General features: G+C 47.0%; 1 long non-coding RNA gene across 1 annotated transcript in view; it reads right to left on the reverse strand.

Annotated features, from left to right (window-relative positions):
• The window catches only part of LOC120920698, a 108,973-nt gene that overhangs the window by 85,168 nt on the left and 6,125 nt on the right, over positions 1–17,680 (reverse strand). The window contains exon 4 of the long non-coding RNA XR_005744762.1: positions 10,146–10,245. This is a non-coding gene — a long non-coding RNA (uncharacterized LOC120920698). The remainder of the gene's footprint in view (positions 1–10,145; positions 10,246–17,680) is intronic.

Below are 17,680 nucleotides of genomic sequence, written 5' to 3' on the forward strand. Positions count from 1 at the left end.
CCCTCTAGCGTATTTGAGCGTCGCGCTTCAGGCGACAAAACGCTCAGGTGTGAATGCAGCCTTAGGGTTTTGCTATGGGGCTCCATTCGGCATTGGCCTGGTTATCCTTTTTTTATTGGATAAGGCAGACTTTATTTTTTCTGCTGACTGGTTATGCCCATTTAGTGTAAAGGAACAACATGGCTGCCCAGCTCAGCCTACGAACGCTTTACCAGGACAGGAACAGCTTAACATATCGTTTTATTATTTCTATTTCTGTCTCGTCATCCTGCAGGCTCGGTCTGCTCTATATTGCGCTCAGAAGCGCCCCGGAAATGTCTGCCGTGTGCTTATACAGCCCTCTCTTGGTTCGTCTCGCTCCCTGATCCAGATCTGGGAATCCCACCAAAATGTCTTCTTCCCAGTGGAGGCAATTTGGACATCTGCTCCAAGAATGTGGAATAGGAAGCCCCTTGTTGTTACCCAATCCAACCCAATATTCCTGAATACACTAATGTTATACAAGAACAACATCCGGGCGCTGAATACATGGGCGTCTTATTAAATCTCAGTGTCAGACAAGTTCACAGAGACCTAAAGGGTTAAAGCCGAGACATTCCTGGGAGCCGGTAACCTAGCAACGCGGAGACCCGGACTCGCAGGGGATCCGGCCTAATTAATCCTAACAATGCTATCTCCATAGCAACAATAATTTGATCAGAGCATCCGTTTGATGCTTGGAAAATGGCCGTGCCTGACTCTGCACTCATCTGCTGCACATCGCCTGCAGGAAGCCTGCCCTGAGCTACAGGGACAAGATGGAGGATGGTTGGGCTCATGTGACTGAATGGGGAAAAGGTGACCTGTCAGGGAGCTGCCTGGAGCATTCACGCCCTCTATGATGCTACAAGCTGTATTTGCTGTATACCAAACAACCTCCATTAATCTTCTTCTAACTCCTCATTCTACAAGTCTCCCCTCCCCCTTCCCTTTCCTCCTCCAATGTTGCTCTTTCTGTTGTATGTGCTTACATAAGAGGCCCACAGCATCCCGCATGGCTGCCATGTGAGTGGTCATACTTGTACAACTTGTATTTTGTAACACTGCGGATGTGTGAGCTGTAATGGGGATGTTTTCATAGTCTGCATGTAGGTAAAAGGGGACAGATTCCAATGTCACCCAGTGGAGGGTCCAGCAGGTAAACAGCACCCCACGGTGGCGGCTTTGCAACTCTGCAACTCGAATACCAATTGAGAGATTTTCTGCAGGCAAGAGAGAGTCACATGTGCTACTACATGTCTGACCGCATAAATACAGGAACTACCGCGCCACACAACTATCAAGTCCTGAAACACAACAGCACATTGTCATTTAAGGTCTGATTATATGTCGGTGGTACAGGAATTCAGGATTACATGATGGAAGTCGTCTTGTATCACTTCTACTCAGACAAAGGGGCAAGACTTGGTGGAAAGGGCTACAAGCTTTGTAAAGGGGTCGTGTAGCATTTAGAGTAGGGTGGCCAGACATCCCCGGTTTCCAGGGACAGTCCCCAGATTGAGGACACTGTCCCTGGACCAAGTCTGTCCCCGGATTGGATTTGAACAGGGGCTGGCGCAATTTCAAAGACAGTCGGTGCAGAATAAAAAAAATTAAAAAAAAAAATGTTTCCTATTATCTGTGCCCCTTTCTGATGATCATGTGCTGGTCGGAGTGGAGGGAATATTTCTTCAGTTTCGGGTGCCCATCCAGCTCCGTTCTCATGTTCTTCTGCCTTGGCTCAAGTCCCGGCCAGCCGCCTGCCTGCTTATCTCCTTGCCTTCCCTATGGAGATTTTTAAGTACCGAAGTTTGGCGCCATTCCATGAGTGTGCGCAATTTTAAAGCGTGACATGTTAGGTATCTATTTACTCGGTGTAACCTAATCTTTCATATTTTACAAAAAAATTGGGCTAACTTTACTGTTTTGTTATTTTTTTAATTCATGAAACAATTTTTTTCCCCAAAAAAAGGGTTTGAAAAATTATTGCGCAAATACCGTACAAGATAAAACATTGCAATGACCGTCGTTTTATTCCCTAGGGTGTCTGCTAAAAAAAAAATATATAATGTTTGGGGGTACTGCGTAATTTTTTAGCAAAAAAATTATGATTTGTACATGTAGGAGAGAAGTGCCAGAATAGGCCTGGTATGGATGTGTGTATAACAGCCCTGTATGGAAGTAGTTAAAGGAGTTGTAAATAAAAAAAAATGTTTTTGCTGAAATGACTGTTTACAGGGTAGATAGACATAATAGTTAACGGATTCCTTTTAAAAACGATTAAAAATAAATAAAAATCAATCATATAATGTACCTGCAGTTTCTAGTTTCGTTTTTTGCATGTTTCCTGCTTCTCTGCTGTACAGAGCCACAGAGCCAATACAGGGCATTGATAGTTTTGAAAACGAAACTGATTGGTGCTGTGGGGTTTTAGACACACAGTAATCACACCTCCTTGATTAGTGACCACAGAGAGAAAGCTCCCAGTACTGTGGTTATCAGGAAACAGACAACCAGGAAATGTGGAGTTTAGAGAAGAATTACAGCAACTTGAGAGCAAAAACAAACAATGAGAACATGAAAACAGCACTGCATTAAGGTAAAGGAAGCTATTAAGATAAAAAAAAATTCCTTTACAAACCCTTTAATTAACTGCGGACATACTGCACAAGATTACCAGAGACTGCGGACATACTGCATTAGATTACCAGAGACTGCGGACATACTGCATTAGATTACCAGAGACTGCGGACATACTGCATTAGATTACCAGAGACTGCGGACATACTGCACGAGATTACCAGAGACTGCGGACATACTGCATTAGATTACCAGATGATACTGCGGACAAACTGCATTAGATTACCAGAGACTGCGGACATACTGCATTTGATTACCAGATGACACTGCGGACATACTGCACAAGATGACCAGAGACTGTGACTTACTGCATGAAATTACCAGATAATTTAGATAACAAGGTCATTTAAATATAAAAGATAATTGTTAATAAGCGGGGGTTGGGGGGGCCTTGCGGCCGTTATTTTCACGGAACAGTTAAATAAAAATCTTAATAAGCGGGCGGGGGGGACGGGGGGGCTTTGGAGACATTCAATATTTTTGCCGAACACTTAAATAAAATAAAAAAACAGTGTTAACTTTTTTTTTTTTTTTTATGTGAACCCAGCCTGAGTTCTGAACTGCTTTACTGGACTAGTGAATCTCAGCTGGACTCTGTGAGTGAGTGTGAGTGTTCGGCGAGTTCGGGGGGGGGGGGCCTTGCGGCTGCTATTTTCGCCGAACAGTAAATTGGTCCTGTTTTGATTTCAAATACATCATCATCCCTCGCTCAGCCTCTCATCAATTTGTACCTGCTAAGTTCCGAGTTCTGCCTGATCTGTTTGTTTTCCTCCACGGTCCACCGTCCGTCCACCATCGTTCAACTTCTCCCCTCTCTCTCGCTCCTCCTCCTCTCCTCCCAACCAAAGCAGACACTATGATGCCGCGCGGAGGCTGGTAGGCGGAGCATTAGGCTCCGCCTCCATCAGCTAAACAGATGGGGGCGGCACTGACAGTCGCTCCCCACAGTATGTGGCGTGCTCCCGTGACAAACAGAAAGGCAGCCAGCCGCGGGAGGCGGCAGTCGGCCGCTCCGTGGGAAGCAATCTGAGCGGGCGGGTGGCTGCCTCTGAGTTGGGAAGACGGGTGGGGGGTTTTCGTGCGGGGGGGGGGGGCGGCGAAACGCAAAGTGCTGGAGTGTGCACTAGGTGTTTGCACCCTCCTGTGCATTTTTCCGCATGAGGAAACAGCTTGGTGGAATGTTCATCACCTTGATTTTAATTTTTTTCTGTCAAGGTAAAAAACTTCTGATTGTCATTTGGCTGGTAGGGTCTGATCCTTCATGGAAAGGAGGCACTCTGCATCTAACAACAAATTCTCGGGAGCATCCCTGACACCATTAGAAATATTAGGCATCTCCAATAGAAATTTTCACTGTACTCCCCAGAGAAGGGGTCTCTTCCTACTTCTTTCAGTGGAGAGAAGGGACAAGTCCTCTGGGACCGAATGTCTGGGATGTAGGAGAGCCCCCCTGGGTTTGAGAGTGCCAAGGTAGCTCTTGACTCCTCTTTAATAATTGATAATTGTTACCTAGAATGTGAGTGACGACAATGCTAAAAAAATAACGATTATTAGAAAAGAAAAAAAAAAGAAAATAAATATTAGGTATCTCAGCATCAGAGTCTACTAGGGAATGTGGTGCAGTGTTGCCAACCGTCCGTATTTTACGGACAGTTCTTAAAAACGGGCACTTTTTTTCCGGTTCGGCTTGGAACTGCGCATGGAGATTGGAGGCAGGGGGTGATGGTGGCTGTGGTGGCACCGCAGAGGGGGATGGAGGTAGGGGGCAATAGAGGCAGGGGGTGTTGGTGGCACCGCAGAGGGGGATGGTGGCAACGCAGAGGGTGGGGGATGGAGACAGGGGTTGTTGGTGGCACCGCAGAGGGGGATGGAGGTAGGGGGCAATGGAGGCAGGGGGTGTTGGTGGCACCGCAGAGGGGGATGGTGGCACCGCAGAGGGTGGGGGATGGAGACAGGGGGAGATTGTGGCACCGCAGAGGGGGGTGAAGGCAGGGGTGTTGGTGACAGAGGGGGATGGAGGCAGAGTGGGGTGATGTGACTAAATAATTTGCCCTTATTTTATCGAAAATAACAAAAATATGTTTTTTTACCTTAATATCTAAAATCACATTGCTATTTGCCTAGCGTACTTGTTTGTAGCCTAAATACTGAAATTTAGTAACTTTTGTGAAATGCCAGTAAAAACGTGGCTGCGCCAGTAAATTTTGGGCGTTGTGCCAGTAAATTTCAATCTGGTAGGCTGGCAACACTGATGTGGTTGGGGGCAATTTAAGGTTGAATATGTTTTATTGATTTTTTCCAATAAAGCAACAGGGGGTACAGAAAGAATAAAAGGGGGGGGGAGTGGTAAACAAATTCCACAATGGGTACAAAACATTGCATACATTTGTATATGTGTGAGAAACAGTTCTCAATAACATTCGTAGGTTACAGGCAATTTAAACAGCAGCTAAGGTTTTGTTACCACTTATCACTGCAGGTGGTGCTAAAGGAACACCAGAATGACATCAGCTACCAAAAGGCTGTGTGCAGGGCGGTGCGGAGAAGGCAGTTGAGAAATTTCGCCCCTGCGTGTGAAATAAAACTGGTTCACAAAGACCCACACAGAGGAAACCAAAGAGAAGAAACGGCCCGGCAAATGGGCCCCAGCCGCTAAAAACAGAGGCCTGAGCAGTAAAAAAAAAAAAAAACAAGAGGGACGCCACAGAAAGAAAAAGGATTTCTTCAAGCATACTGCCCAGCCAGAAAATAGCAGATCCTGTGGAAAGTTCCACAAGGCCTTATGTACAAGAATAGAGAAAAAATAAAAGTTTTCCAATATCTGATATAAATAAACAATAAGAAATAATATAGGGAAAAAACATCCATCCTCTGAGGGACGATAAGCGAAACGCAGCAGTGCCTAGTGTCCATTTCTCCTGTAGGCAGCAGTATAGCCATAGGTTACTTATTATCAATGTGTGTCCTTCCATGCACTCCAAAAAAAAATGCTATTAACCAGAAGCAGACCGTCCCGCGTACATTAACTGCGGCAGAGCGGTCGCTCTGTGCAAAGATGACCAGCGAGCCGCTCCCGCTGTGATTGGACCCACCGATTCCTCCGAAGCACAGGCAGAACGGTGATCTGCCTATGTAAATAAGGCAGATCGCCATTCTGTGACAAAGGGAAGGCAGTGATCTTGTGTTTCTAAGCAGAAACACGTATCTCTGCCTTCCCACAGTACAAGAACTCCCCCACACAGTTAGCAAGCACTCTCTAGGGCAGTGATGGAGAACCTTGGCACCCCAGATGTTTTGGAACTACATTTCCCACGATACTCATGTACTCTGCAGTGTAGTTGAGCATCATGGGAAATGTAGTTACAAAACATCTGGGGTGCCAAGGTTGGCTATCACTGCCTTAGGGGCACATTTAACCCTTTGATCGCCCCTGATGTTAACCCCTTCCCTGCCAGTGTCATTAGTACAGTGACACCACATCACTGTATTAGTGTCACTGGTCCCCACAAAGTGTAAAAAATATCAGTTAGGCCCCTTTCACACATGCGGTTCCCGCGAGGATCCGTTTTTAAACATCCGCTTGCTCAGCGGGGATCGCTCCGTTGATCCCCGCTGAGCCGGCAGATGACAGGTCTGTCTCTGCACACTGTGCAGGGACCGACCAGTCAGACCTCCGCTCTCCTCTATGAAGGATCAGATGAAAACAAACCGTCTGCTCGTTTTCATCCGATCTGCCAGATGGATGCAAAATAGGGTTTGCATCTGTCACATTTTAGCGGAGAGGATCGGATCGGGGCTGATCGGGTGTCAGCGGACATGTCACCACTGACATCCGACGCTCCATAGAGATAAATGGAGCGCACGTTCAGATCCGCCTGAAAAAAATGACAGGCGGATCTGAACGGTCCGCATGTGCGAAAGGGGCCTTAGGTGTCTGATTTGTCCACCACAATGTCACGGTCCCGCTATAAGGCTGCATTCACACCTGAACGCAGCGTATTTTACCGCGATTTGCCGCGACAAATTGCGGCGTTTTGTCCCACGATTTGCCGCAACAAAACGTGGTAAAATACGCCGCGGTAACATACACAGGAGGGGTGATCAACATTGTCGGCTATGGCCGAACGCCGAAAGCCGCCTGAAAAAAAGGTCCGGGACTTGTTTTGAGCTTCAGGCGTTTCGGCGTTCGACGTGGAGATGTGAACCATCTCCATAGCCGACAATGTAAAATCACCCCTCCAGCGTATTGCAGGCTGCAATAGCGTCGCGCTACAGGCGACAATACGCTGAGGTGTGAATGGAGCCTAAGTCGCTATTCGCCACCATTACTAGTAAAAAATAAATAAATAAAAATTCCAAAAATATATCTCTTAGTTTGTAGACACTAAAACTTTTGCGCAAACCAATCAATATACGCTTATTGGGATTTTGTTTACCAAAAATATGTAGCAGAGTACATATTGACCTAAATTGATGAAAAAAAATAGTTTTTTTACATTTTTACTGGAAACGTTTCATAGCAGAAAGTAAAAAATATATATATATTTTTTTTCTAAATTGTCTGTCTTTTTTTTTTTATAGAAACCGCAGAGGTGATCAAATACCAACAAAAGAAAGCTCTATTTGTGGGAAAAAAGGACATACATTTTTTTTTGGGTACAGCATCGCACGACCGCGCAATTGTCAGTTAAAGTAACGCAGTGCCGTTTCGCAAAAAAAGACCTGGTCATGAAGGGGGGTAAATCTTAGGGAGCTGAAGTGGTTAAAGTAAGGATTAAAAAAAAAAAAAAAAAAAACATGTTATACTTACCTGCTGTAATGGCTTTGCACAGAGCAGCTCGATCCTCCTTTTCTGGGGTCACCTTGCTGCTCCTACTTTCCTAATATCCCCCCAACAAGCCGCTTGCCAGGGATGTACTCGTGCAAGCTCGATCCCAAGCTGCATTGTGTGGGTCTATTGACACACACAGTGCAGCTCGACTCTGCCCTCCATTCCTTCCTCACTGGATTTGATTGACAGCAGCAGGAGCCAATGGCTTGAGCTGCTCTCACTGAGTCCAATGAGGAGGGGGAGAGAGAGAGAGAGAGAGACAGCAGCACCACTGCTCTTAGGTCTTAGGCTCAGTGCTGGATCAAGATCAGGCTCAGGTAAGTATTTGGGGGGCAGGGGGAGATTCAACTAAAAGGTTTTTTACCTTAAGAGACTGCATTAAGGAAACCAAAAAAACTTTAGCCTTTACAACCACTTTAATCTTCTGTTACAGTTAGGCTACTTTTGCACTGAAGTTGTTTTTCAGGAATTTTGGTGCAAAAAATAGTGCCGGTAAACCGCCTCCCATGCCACCCCAGTGTGAAAGCCGAATGCTTTCACACTGAGGCGGTGTGCTTGCGGGACATTACAACAAGTCCTGCAAGCAACATCTTTGGGGCGGTTTGGGATCGCTGTATACAGGGCTCCTAAACCGCCGCTGCCAATTGGAATGCATTGGCAGCGCTTCCGAAGCGAAGCAACACGGACGGTTTTAACCCTTTCTTCGGCCACTAGCGGGGGTTAATTCTGCCCAGCTAGCGACTGAAGAGCATTGCTAAACCAATGGTAAAGCACCGCTAAAACGAGCGGCGCCTTACTGCTAAGGTGGCGCTGCCCCAGTGTGAAAGTAGCCTAAATCATGCATTACCTGCCATTGCTCATCTCCCCTTTTAGGTACCTGGCTGTTATAGTGAATCTCTGGCCTCAATCCTTTGTAAGTCAATGTGAAGCATGCATATTAGACCCAGTTCACACTTGAGCATTTTTCAGCTTGAAGCTTGACACTCAAGAAGTAAAATCACATTCATTTCAATGGACCCTATTCACATTTGAGCGTTTTATTGCCTGTAGCAAAACGCCTTTCACTCAAAAAAGTACTTGAGCTTCTTTTCAGGCAGATTATTGCATTGTTGTCCCCATAGACTTTAATAGAAAATCTGAATAGTTAGTAAAGAGCATTTTTCAGCTCAAACAGCAGCTCCCCTCCCCCTTTCTAGCATCACTCCACACCTTACACAGGTTTCTATTGGCCACAGCAAAAACGACTGAAAAACACCTATAATATTTCAAAATCTGCTAAAAAAAAAGCCTCAAAAATGTCTGAAAATGCTCAAATGTGAATGTAGGAAAGTTTGATGTCCTTATATTTATGGTGCGAGGTCAGTAAAGGAAAGCACTGAAGTCAATGGATCAGCACAACATATAGGCAACAAGCATTTTCAGGAGAGGTTGGGATTGGAAGCATCTATGTTTGTCTCATAACAACTGTCTCTAAGCCCCCATTTACACCTAGGCGATTTGTCGCCTGTAGTGTGACGCCGCTGCCGCCCCAAGACGCCAGAGGGATGATTTAACATTGCCCTCTATGGAGATTGTTCACATCTCCACGCCTGCCGCCTGAAAAAAAGTCCGGACCTTTTTTTCAGGCGGCTTTCGGCGTTCGGCATAGGAGATGGGAACCATCTCCATAGGGGGACAATCTAGGGGCACATCTAGGCGGACAATCGCGGCGTTTTGTCGCCGCAAATCGCGGTACAAAACGCCGCTATTTGTCACCGCAATTCGCGTGACAAAACGCTGCGATTTTGTCTGCCTAGATGTGAATGCAGCCTTAAGCTGCATTCACACATGGGCGTATTGAACATCATCGCCGCGATTCTGCCCACGTTTTCAAAACACCCAGGTGTGAATGACAAATCACAAAGCGCACATTTCAGATGTCGTAGGATAAATGGCACCTAAAAACGTGGTTCGGTTCTTCCTCGATTGTTGCATGATAAATCGTGGCAAACGGCATTGCGTGAAGCATGTCGGCCATAAGAAGCTCCTGAACTTTTGTTGGGCCGAGAGTTTCACGCGATGCGGTTTGACGCGATTGCAGCGCGACAATCACAGACGAACCGCACTGTGTTTTTAGGTGCCATTCATCCAATAACATCTGAAATGTGCGCTTTGTGAATTATCAGTCACACCTGGGTGTTTTAGAATCGCGGGCAGAATTGCAGCGATTTTACCAGCGATTCAAATCGCCCATGTATAAATGCAGCTATAAAGTGATCTTTTTTTTTTTTGGAAGGATGGTTTCCGGGACGGCTGATAAATTTGACTTTTGTCACACATTTAGATACTAAAATGTTACTGATCCTTAACACAGAGAAATGTCAAGAGAACAGAGCAATGATCCAGGCTGATTCTGTGTACAACACAGGAGAGGAAAGTGATATATCTGACACATACACTATAGCCGCAGGGATATGCAATTAGCGGACCTCCAGCTGTTGTAAAACTATAAGTCCCAACATGCCTCTGCCACTGGGTGTCATGCTTGTGGCTGTCAGAGTCTTGCAATGCCTCATGGGACTTGTAGTTCTGCAACAGCTGGAGGTCCGCTAATTGCATATCCCTGCTATAGCGTATCACAGCTTTCCTCTTCACACTGCAAGGAGTGTAGGCTTACCCCATCCCTGGGATCTCATCACACGTGTTCTGTCTAGATTGGCTGGTGTCCTTTAATCTTCCTCCAATGGAGATCGTTCCACACAAGCTGTCAGCAGTTTCTGGAGAAATCAGAGCACATATATGTGAATGACGTGTTCCCCACATGTGAGCTGTGTGCTAACCCATAATCTGAGGGCTCTAGGACTAATAATAGTAGCGGCATTGTAGTGAGAAATACACAGGAACTAAACAGAACTGAGCACAGCTGATCTAGGACAGGCATAAACCTGGAGATGATTTATTATCGATGGACAAGCGGTGTGAAAACACGGACTGGAATAAAGCGGCTCTTTATTTATATACAATGGGGATGATTTACTAAAATTGGAGAAAGCGAACTCTGGTGCAGCCCTGCATAGAAACCAATCAGCTTCCATTTTTTTTTGTCAAAGCTTCATTGCACAAGTTAGAATCTGTTTGGCGACCATGTACAGCTACACCAGATTTCCCATTCTTCTGTTTTAGTTAATCAGCCCCAAATGTTTATTCTGCCGCTGGACACCGAGGTTTAGCAAGGTAGGGTTAGGAGGCTGCAGGCGGCCAGAGACCTTGTGTGTTCCAACACTAGAACCAGTTGCATTCCTGCCGGGGGCCGCAACACACTGAACACATACCAACAGCCCTCCGTGTCCATCCACACAGAAAAGACAATGGCACAGATTCAGGTACATTTGCGCTTTATTTGCGGAGGCACAGGGCAACGATTTTGCCCTGCGCCCCCGCAAATATTTTGCACTGCCCTCGATTCACGGAGCAGTAGCTCCGTAAATTGCGAGGGCGTGCCGGCAAAATTGCCCGGCGTAAGCGCGCGCAATGTAAATGATCCCGCCGGGGGCGGGAATCATTTAAATTAGGCGCGCTCCCGCGCCGAGCACATGCTCCGTCGGGAAACTTTCCCGACGTGCATTGCGGCAAATGACGTCGCAAGGATGTCATTTGCTTCAGAGTGAACGTGAATGGCGTCCAGCGCCATTCACGAATCACTTACGCAAACGACGTAGATTTTAAATCTCGCGACGGGGGAACGTGGGTATCCTATAGCATTGGCTGCGCCTGCTATTAGAATGTGTAACGTTGCGCGAAACCCGACGTACGCAAACTACGTAATTTGCGTACGCAGGGCTCGCTCAACGTTGTGAATCGGTGTTGGTATGCAATTTGCATACTAGACACAGATCACAATGGGAGCGCCCCCTAGCGGTCATCGCTAGAATGCAGCCTAAAATCTGCGTGGCATAAGAGCCTTATGCCACGCAGATTTTAGGCTGCAGTCGGCGTAGCGATGTTCCTGAATCAGGAGCATTCGCTACGCCGGAGCAAGTAAGCAATTGCACTGTGTAACCTATGGTTACACAGGCGCAATTGCTTCTTGAATCTGGGCCACTGATTATGTCACCCCAATCACTAGGATCTCAAATAAACATGTTTATCTCGATGCAAGTCATTTTTTTTTTCATGCAATCAATATGCAGCGAGGACGCAGAAAGTCACAGGTGATCGCTGCATAGTGATCGCTGCATGCGAGCGGCAGCAATTAGCTGCAGGATTTGGCAGCCTCCCACTGCTTTCAATAGGACTGCTTGCTGCGGCTAATCACAGGGAACCCCCGGTTGGGCTTCTCACATGTAAATGTTAGTGGGCACATTCGCAAGGGTGAATGTAGCCTTATCTGTATACCGAGCCACCTTTATATGTATGTCTGTGCACCGAGCCACCCTTATATGTATATCTGTGCACCGAGCCACCCTTATATATATATCTGTGCACCGAGCCACCTTTATATGTATGTCTGTGCACCGAGCCACCTTTATATGTATGTCTGTGCACCGAGCCGCCTTTATATGTATGTCTGTGCACCGAGCCGCCTTTATATGTATGTCTGTGCACCGAGCCGCCTTTATAAGTATGTCTGTGCACCGAGCCGCCTTTATATGTATGTCTGTGCACCGAGCCACCTTTATATGTATGTCTGTGCACCGAGCCACCTTTATTTGTATGTCTGTGCACCGAGCCACCTTTATATGTATGTCTGTGCACCGAGCCACCTTTATATGTATGTCTGTGCACCGAGCCATCTTTATATGTATGTCTGTGCACCGAGCCACCTTTATAAGTATGTCTGTGCACCGAGCCACCTTTATATGTATGTCTGTGCACCGAGCCGCCTTTATATGTATGTCTGTGCACCGAGCCACCTTTATATGTATGTCTGTGCACCGAGCCACCTTTATTTGTATGTCTTTGCACCGAGCCACCTTTATATGTATGTCTGTGCACCGAGCCACCTTTATATGTATGTCTGTGCACCGAGCCACCTTTATATGTATGTCTGTGCACCGAGCCACCTTTATATGTATGTCTGTGCACCAAGCCACCTGCAGTGAGCCACCTTTATATGTATGTCTGTGCAGTGAGCCACCTTTATATGTATGTCTGTGCAGTGAGCCACCTTTATCGGTATGTCTGTGCAGTGAGACATCTTTAGGTCATCAGAATGTACGCTCTTCTAGTTAGGAGACTGATGCTCATTCACATATGTGGTTGGGGGGGCGGTAAAAACTCCACGGTTGAGCTGCGCATTTTTTAACTGCCCTGTTGGGGGGCTTTGGTGAAAAATCAGGGGTCTAAACAGAGACCGAGAAAGGGACTATGCACCGAGATTCATCAATCCCTTTCTCTAAAGCCTCAGCTGCAGTTTCCTGTTCATTCACAAACTGTAAACACAATTAACTATGCTTCAGTGGAGCACTTGGTACCGATCTCACTGTGTTCATTGAGGAAAGTAATGTCCTATTTACCAGCCCCTTTCTCCACTCTCCATCCTAAAATATTCCCCTGTGTGCCTTCAGCATCTGCTGGAGAGGAGGGAGGACAGCAGTGCTGCGGGGGAAGTGGGCACACAAGGTGGACCTGAACAGTAGTGGGATGGTGGCGCAGGTACTAGAACTAATCCCCCTGCAGCGCAGCTGGGAGAGGAAGAGAAGCCGGAGGAACTGCAGTGTGAAGAATAAGAGGATCAGTGTCTGCAATAAGGCAGTACATCCATCCCTCCTGCTTAGCAGGTGCCCGAGCCTGGTACAGGAGGGTCAGCTGTACTGCCTTATCAGCGGCCCTGAGTAGACCCCCCCCCAGCCCCTCTGTCTGTACAGGCTGCAAACGGACTATCTGTTCTGCACAGTATGCACTTATACTGCACTCAGCAGTCCTGGCCGGGAAAGCTGAATATATTCACTAATCAGCAAACATAATGAACTCTTATACCTTCTCTGTGGCTGTTTACAATGTAGGACATGTTATGTGTCTGCTCTGCACTTTATTTATCTCAGATCTATTCATTCGTCTTTATCTTGTTACTATATTTAATAAAGCCACTGAAAGCAGATTATTTAATATGAGATATTGCTCTTTCCATTACAGAGATGAATTAGATTCCATACAATAAAGTGCCCCAGGGTGATGGATAAGAGAAGTGTAACATCTCCCCCTACTGGTGAAAGGAGATCATTGTAAACCAATTTGGCAGATTAGACCAAGTTGTAAACCTGCAGCAAACAAATTACTGAGAGCCGGTTCACACTGGGGCGACCTGGCATCCGACTTCAAGTCGCCCGGTCGGGAAAATGAATGGAAGTAAATGGAGCCGTCTTAATGTACACTACTGAAGTCGCTCCGACTTCAGAAAAGGTTCCTGTACTACTTCAATCCGACTTCTAGGCGACCTGTACCCATTGATTTCAATGGCAGTCGCCTCCAAGTCGGATCCCCGTTCACAGTGAGACAACTTTACAGGAAGTCGCCCCAGTATGAGCGTGTTCTAAGGATAGCCCCTCCCTCCCACAGGGGATCTCCATGCCAAATTTTAAATAAAAAACCTGCATGGGTTCCCCCTCTAGGAGCATACCAGGCCCTTAGGTCAGGTATGGATTTCAAGGGGAACCACCAACGCCAAAAAAACGGCGTGGGGTTCCCCCCAAATCCATACCAAACCCTTATCCGAGCATGCAGACCGGCCGGTCAGGAAAGGGGGTGGGGACATGTCGGTTTTATATTAAAAAAAATGTTGGCATCGAGTTCCCCCTCCTGGAAGCGACTTCAAGTCGTGTTGTGGGTCGCGCTGTGATCAACATTGTCGGCTATGCCGAACGCCGAAAGCCGCCTGAAAAAAAGGTCCGGGACTTGTTTTGAGCTTCAGGCGTACGGCGTTCGGTGTGGATATGTGAACCATCTCCATAGCCGACAATGTTAAATCACCCCTCCAGTGTATTGCAGGCTGCAATAGCGTCGCGCTACAGGCGACAATACGCCTAGGTGTGAATGGAGCCTAAGACCCCTTTCACACTGGGGCATTTTCAGGCGCTTTTGGGCTAAAAATAGCACCTGTAAAGTGACTGACAAACAGGCGTTTGTCAGTCACTTTACAGGCACCCTGCAGTCTCAGTGTGAAAGCCTGAGGTCTTTCACACTGAGGGGATGTGCTGGCAGGACGTTAAAAAACTCCTGCCATCAGCATCTTTGGAGAGGTGAAGGAGCGGTGTGTATACCGCTCCTGCTCATTGAAATCAATGGGCAGCGCGGCCGAACCACCGGCAAAGCGCCGCTACAGTTTTAACCCTCTTTCGGCTGCTGGAAGGGGTTAAAAGCGTCCCGTTAGCGGGCAAAAACCTATAATTTTCTTTAGGTTTTGGGGGGGTAGAAATACCTGGTATTTGACAAAGAAGAAGAACCTCTGAAGGACGCATTACCAGCAGCACCCCCCCCCCCCCCCCCCAAAAAAAAGACACAAAGAGTTTGCCAGCTCATGTGAAGAACGCCAACTATTGGTGGGCAATTTGACAGCTGTTGGGACCTGATTTTTCCGAAGCTGGCTAGAGAGATAGGTCTGGCTTACATCCACTGACAGCAAGTGTGAACAGCAAGTTGTGGACATAAGAATAAAAACACAAAAGGGTAGGGAATGTGGTGTACCAAGCATATTTGACATCCTGGGCAGCACTATACAACAAAAGTATTTGCAGTCATAATGAAATCAAACAAGTTATAATAATGGCCAGAGAATAAACGCAGGCCGTGAAGTGCTTCCTCGTGCTGGTGGTCAGTGAGGTGCCAATTTACCTTGTTGGTGAGTGGCATGCCCATTAGATTGGTGCCCAGTGGGGAAAATGCCCCTTACATTGGTGATCAGGGAAAGAATTCTCCATACATTGGAGTGCTATTACATTGGTGGGCAGAGGATTCCCTAACCTTGGTTGTCATTGGGAAGCTCAGAAAGAGAAGGGTCCCCCTACATTGATAGTCAGTGGAAAGAATGCTGCTTACATCGGTGGTCAGAAGAATCCTCAATACACTGGTAGCCTCTTGGATTCGTGTTCAGCAGATAAGGACCTCCCTAGATGGGTTCTCAGCGGATAAGGACCTCCCTAGATTGGTGCTCAGTGGAAAAGCAAAGGACATCCCTATATTGGTGTTCAGCAGATAAGGACCTCCCTGGATTGGTGCTCAGCAGATAAGGACCTCCCTAGATTGGTGCTCAGCAGATAAGGACCTCCCTAGATTGGTGCTCAGCAGAGAAGGACCTCCCTAGATTGGTGCTCAGTAAAAAAGGACATCCCTAGATTGGTGCTTAGCAGATAAGGACCTTCCTAGATTGGTGCTCAGCAGAGAAGGACCTTCCTAGATTGGTGCTCAGCAGAGAAGGACCTCCCTAGATTGGTGCTCAGTGAAAAAGGACCTCCCTAGATTGGTGCTCAGTGAAAAAGGACCTCCCTAGATTGGTGCTCAGCAGAGAAGGACCTCCCTAGATTGGTGCTCAGTGAAAAAGGACCTCCCTAGATTGGTGCTCAGTGAAAAAGGACCTCCCTAGATTGGTGCTCAGTGAAAAAGGACATCCCTAGATTGGTGCTCAGTGAAAAAGGACCTCCCTAGATTGGTGCTCAGTGAAAAAGGACCTCCCTAGATTGGTGCTCAGTGAAAAAGGACCTCCCTAGATTGGTGCTCAGTGAAAAAGGACCTCCCTAGATTGGTGCTCAGTGAAAAAGGACATCCCTAGATTGGTGCTCAGTGAAAAAGGACATCCCTAGATTGGTGCTCAGCAGATAAGGACCTCCCTAGAAGGGTTCTCAGCAGATAAGGACCTCCCTAGAAGGGTTCTCAGTGGATAAGGGCCTCCCTAGATTGCTGCTCAGCAGATAAGGACCTCCCTAGATTGGTGCTCAGCTGATAAGGACCTCCCTAGATTGGTGCCCAGTGGATTAGGACCCCCCTTAGATCGGTGCCCAGTGGATTAGGACCCCCCTTAGATCGGTGCCCAGTGGAGAAGGGCTCCCTTAGATTGGTGCTTAATGGGAAAAATACCCCTTACATCGGTGGTCAAGAGAAGAATCCTCAATATACTGGTATTCTCTTAGATTGGTGCTCAGCATATAAGGATCTCCCTAGATTGGTGCTCAGCATATAAGGATCTCCCTAAATTGGTGCTCAGCATATAAGGACCTACCTAGATTGGTGATCAGCGGATAGGGACCTTCCTAGATTGGTGCTCAGCAGAGAAGGACCTGCCTAGATTAGTGCTCAGCAGATAAGGACCTCCCTAGATTGGTTCTTAGTGGATAAGGACCTCCCTAGATTGGTGCTCAGCTGATAAGGACCTCCCTAGATGGGTTCTCAGTGGATAAGGACCTCCCTAAAATGGTGCTGAGAAGATAAGGACCTCCATAGATTGGTTCTCAGCAAAAAAAGACCGCTTTAAATTGGTGCTTAGCAGAAAAGGATATCCCTAGAGTGGTGCTCAGCTGATGAGGACCTCCCTAGATCGATGCTCAGTGGAGAAAGGCTCTCTTAGATTGGTGTTCAGTGGAGAAAGGCTCTCTTAGATTGGTGTTCAGTGGAGAAAGGCTCTCTTAGATTGGTGTACAGTGGAGAAAGGCTCTCTTACGTTGCCGCTTAGTGGTAAGAATGCCTCTTACATTGGTGGTCAGGGGAGGAATTCCCCATACATTGGTGTCCTCTTACATTGGTGGGCAGAGGACTCCTTCTGGGGGTCCTGGTAGAAGACAGACTGAGCAATAGAATGCAAAGTCAAGCTGCAGCTAACAAAGCCAGCAGACTATTAGCATGCATAAAAAAGGGATTTACTCCAGAGATAAAATCTTGCCACTTTATAAAACCCCAGAGAAAAGCAACAAAATTAATAAGCAGACTGGAGGATCTCAATTACAGGGGAACGACTGCCAGCACTGGACTTATTCTCTCTGGAGAAGAGATGCTTGAGAGGAGATATGATAGTGATATAAAATACCTCAATGGTGATCCCAGCATAGGAAGAAAACTTTTCAGTCTCAGAGAGTGCAAGAGGACACGGGGCCACACAATGAGATTGAAGGAGAACCTTAACCACTTGCCGACCGCTTCACGAACATATACATCTGCAGAATGGCTCCTGTGGGCAAACCAACGTACCTGTACGTTGCTTTGAAAAACCCGCCTGCACCGCGCGTG

This window comes from Rana temporaria, chromosome 13 (genome assembly GCF_905171775.1).
Source record: "Rana temporaria chromosome 13, aRanTem1.1, whole genome shotgun sequence".
Lineage (NCBI taxonomy): Eukaryota > Metazoa > Chordata > Amphibia > Anura > Ranidae > Rana > Rana temporaria.